This window comes from Aplysia californica, unplaced genomic scaffold (assembly GCF_000002075.1).
Source record: "Aplysia californica isolate F4 #8 unplaced genomic scaffold, AplCal3.0 scaffold00024, whole genome shotgun sequence".
NCBI classification, from domain to species: domain Eukaryota; kingdom Metazoa; phylum Mollusca; class Gastropoda; order Aplysiida; family Aplysiidae; genus Aplysia; species Aplysia californica.
In genome coordinates, this window is record NW_004797294.1 from 893430 (window position 1) to 897741 (window position 4312).

A 4312-nucleotide genomic window follows, 5' to 3' on the forward strand; every position below is an offset into this window, starting at 1 on the left:
ACACACACACACACACACACACACACACACACACACACACACACACACCCCATTGATCAAACAACGATGTTAAATGTACTGCTCTAATTGTTCAGCAAGTAGTACAATCATGTACTTCATTGAATTGTGAGGGTTGAAGGCCTAACACATTGCTATCTAAACTGTGTCGTTATAAAGGCAGGCACCAAAACCTTACATTAAAACAAAAATCAAGTTATTTTTTCGCTGCCTGGTTAATTTGATAAAGACGAGCAAAGGTAGAATGGTTTAGCTAAAAGCACACCCAAAAGCAAGATTCCATTTATTTGCCAATTAATTCATTTTGTGATTGCCGTCTCATTTTGAATAATAGCCAGAGCAGCGGCGTTTGATCTAGACAGTATATCCCACGAGGCCCAAATCTGTCCTTAACTCACCTGAACATCCGGAATAGAACATTATGATGATAATTGTTTTACGCGCTTGCAACTGTGTAAGGTTATGAGCGCGCTTGACACATTTAGCCTTTATAGTTGGTAGGAAATTTTGAAGTTTTGCCCTGGTGGCTGCCGAAGCCTACTTTTATTGATTTTGGTCCACCAAGGGATCTTTAACGTGCGCTAATTGCACACGGACCTCCGAGATTTTTCGTCCTTGTCCGAGAAGGCTAGGTGCAGATCTTACCAACCATAAGATCAGAGGTGTGGCTGAAAGACAGTAGTAATGAGCCAAGGAGTAACAGCAGAGAAAGGCTATAGAAAAAAATTAGGAGCTCATTGGAGTGGGCATAGGAGGTGAGGGGGTGGGGGCAGAAAGTGGAGACGAAAGCTGACGACAGAACATTGTTAGAGAACAGGAAAGGACGTGAAAGTGAAAGGAGAAAATCTTTAGAGCAGAAAATTTTCCATCACTATCCAAATTCGAAACAGCGACCAATTGGATGAGAAGCGAACACCGTAACCTCTAGACCACGTGAGCCCCCACATTATGTTGATATTCTCTACAGTCTATTAATTTTGATGTGTAAGCAAGGTTAAGTGATTCTGTGCGTACCCGTGCGCTTATGTCTCTCTGCACGTGCATAATAATATTATATATTTGTGTGTGTGTGTGTGTGTGTGTGTGTGTGTGTGTGTGTGTGTGTGTGTGAGTGTGTGTGTGAGAGAGAAAGAGAGAGAGAGAGAGAGTGAGTGTATTCGTGACTGTATGCATCTGTGTGTTTGTATATTTATGTGAGTACGAATAACTTAATCAGCTCAAATGTCGCTTAAATGTCGTGTGAATAACCGATTTCAATATCAATCTAACGCGCCTAGATCTCAATTACGGAGTAGGCTCTATGGAAATCTACTATTATTACGATCATTAGTATTTTATGAGAGGGCGGGTGGCAATGGGATCAAACGTGTGGCAATGACCAATCAGAGGTGACGTCGGTGGCCTTATGGTTAGGCTACCGAACCCGTAATCGTGAGGCTGCGGATTCGGGGGTTCAAGCGTTAGTTCGGTCCGCCAAAGTTGAGTCCTTGGGAAAGGCAGTTTGCATGAATTTCCTATTTGGCTAGGTCGTTTTGAAGATGGACGTCAAACTCCGGGGTCCGGCCTATGAAATACCCTGATATTGTTTATAAGAGTGTTAAAATTATTTTATCATTTCACCTTTTCCCAATCAGAGGGAGACTGCATTAGCGATCGGGGTTTGTTTTCTTGTATCTCTTCTATGTCTGTTGGGACGTTGTAGCTCTCTCTCTCTCTCTCTCTCTCTCCTCTCTCTCTTTCACTCTCTTTCTCTCTCTCTCTCTCTCTCTCTCTCTCTCTCTCTCTTTATCTCTCTCTTTATCTCTCTCTTTATCTCCCTCTTTATCTCTATCGCTCACTCTCTTTCTCTCTCTTTCTCTCTCTCTCTCTCTCTCTCTCTCTCTCTCTCTCTCTCTCTCTCTCTCTCTAGGCAGGACCGAAGCATACCACCCCCTGAATCATCTACATAGTGTCGATGGAGGCGTAAAATCCTAGCTAACAATTATAATAAGAGGTGCAGAGGCTAGACTTTCTTGCCTTACCAACCCCATCCTCCCGCGTAATCTAGTTGATGAAATATATCTTGTTTAAATTTAATGCTCCAGTACTCACCAAAAACATTCACAATCGATGAAAGAAGTATTGTCATTCCCAGCATATAGGTGGTGGGTAGTCATTGCTTGAGAGAAGAAATCTGAAACGAAACAAAAAAAGATACGTCAGAGGAATAATTTTACTTTAATTTTTTTGTTTCGTTGTAAGGTTTTAAGGAAGAAGACTTGCGTCGATTGTGCTGCTGGGTGGCGCTTAATTTGTCGTCGCACTTAAAACACCTGAGTTTGATTCCGGTGTCGCTTTTGTTACATTGATGCAACGACAATGTGTTACAACTATTACTGTTAAATTTGAAATAAAGTTAAATGGGATGACAGACAAAAATAGTATTAGTTGAAGACGGCAACATTTTGAGTTGATAACTTGAACAGAAGGGGGATGTGGGGAGGAGTGGGGGGTGGGGGGATCGGGGTGATTCTACAAATTTTAATTTATAACCCGAAACGTGCTTATAGAAAGCAAATTTTGTAGGCTACATAGTGTCACCAGAAAAAAAACAACTTAATGTCTCACCGATATTAGCGGCGTTTTCAGTATAATAAAAAAAACGTACACTGAATAAAAAACAACCCTTGACCATCGTTTGAGCCATCCTCTCATCTAAGTCTGAGCTTTCAATTTCCAAAGGCCAGCCATCTTCTCAACTAAGTGAGTTTTCAGTGTCCAGCGACAAGCCATTACATCGCCACAGACGATGAGGCAGGCTTTGATAACAATCTGTGACCTTTCCTGAAATGTCGCACTAACTGCAATTACTGTCCAGACTCAATACTGCCTTTTGGCCACACAGAGGGGAAGTACTTCATAACAATGCCGCCAGCTGGCTACATAATATACCCTGGGTCTGGTAAAGAGACGATCTATCTGTTCCTATTAACGTTGTTTATTGTGTACGGTATGTCTCTTAAGATTGCAAGCTCTGTCAGTCACCGATCCACAGTTCAGTTGCATCATAAGAAAAGTAAGTCAGTACATGCGATGACAAAATCCTCCGTTTCATGATTAGTTTATGTAATAGGAACATAACATAATATGGTCGCTTTTTAAGGGCAAGCGGGCTAACCCATATTTTGAGGGTGTCCAGAAATCTTGACCGACACCAAAAGTGGACATTGCCCCCTACCTATAGGAGAAGTTTGGTTTCATTGGTGTGTATAATATATTTGTTTTGTTATACAGAAAACTCCTTGTCTTTTAAAGAAACTGAACAAGGGGCAAAAACTTTACCTTCGATTTTCTCAAAACAGCATTTTTCGGGATAGCCCTCTTGTGCTTAAAAGGGACCATACGATGATTAGTTTTAGTCAGAGGTTTACGGCACTCGCAACACAATAAGGTCAAATAAGTGCCAAAAATTAGAGGTGTTACGAGCGAGTAAAAAAAAAAGAAAAAAGGAGGACAGATCAGGATGATAGATGTTTGATAGGAAAGAAGGAGCAAATCATAACAGAAAACCCGTCAACTACGCATTAACACATGATGATAACAACAGTGATGTACAAATTGTACAATGACAAAGCGAACTGTAATTCTGTCGTTTGCTTGTTTCGTTTAAGTTGACTACTTACCAGTTCAGAAATAAACAATAACCTTTTCTGCGAATTGATGTATAGCAATAATATTATGACTGGGTCATTTCAACAGTGAATTAAGTTTCTGAGTTGTTATTACATCCTTTGGTTATGTTTCACTTATTCATTAAATCTCCATGAATGCACTAGTGAGAAAAATGTGAAATCTCTTAATCTATGCAAAACAAAACAGTAAAAGCATTGTCGAACTGTTTATTGGCAAAATGACTCGTTTGAAATCCATTTAAAATAAATTAAGTATAGATCAGCTGTTATTGGATCCTATGGCCAGCTCTCACTAATGTTTTGAACCACAAGGAATGCACCACTTTGTGTCCGCTCTCGGAACTGCTAAAACTCACATTTGTCTAAACAAAATATTATGTCTTAATGCCCGTCCGAAAAACATCATGTCCTAATATGCCAAGAGAGATAAATCTTTCAGGTTTCATTGACCGATGTGCTTGAGCAGTAAATTGTCAGCTCTTGCAGGGAGCGTTGGTGGCTCGTCAGTATCACTAGATGTCACACCAGGCCAACAGCTGTTGCTGTGAGTGGCGAAGCTGACACATGCTGGTCTGGTCTTGGGTGGGTGGGGGAGGGGTGTGGGGGTGGGATGAGGGATAGGG

The 4312-nt window shown here is 41.0% G+C and overlaps 1 protein-coding gene across 4 annotated transcripts in view; it reads right to left on the reverse strand.

The window, feature by feature from the left end:
* LOC101854468 (FMRFamide receptor) overlaps positions 1-4312 on the reverse strand; it is a 131682-nt gene that overhangs the window by 45005 nt on the left and 82365 nt on the right. For all 4 annotated transcript variants that reach the window (XM_005090965.1, XM_005090964.3, XM_013088689.2 and 1 more), the window contains one exon: positions 2110-2191. The gene's annotated coding sequence lies outside the window, so the exon portion shown is untranslated. The remainder of the gene's footprint in view (positions 1-2109; positions 2192-4312) is intronic.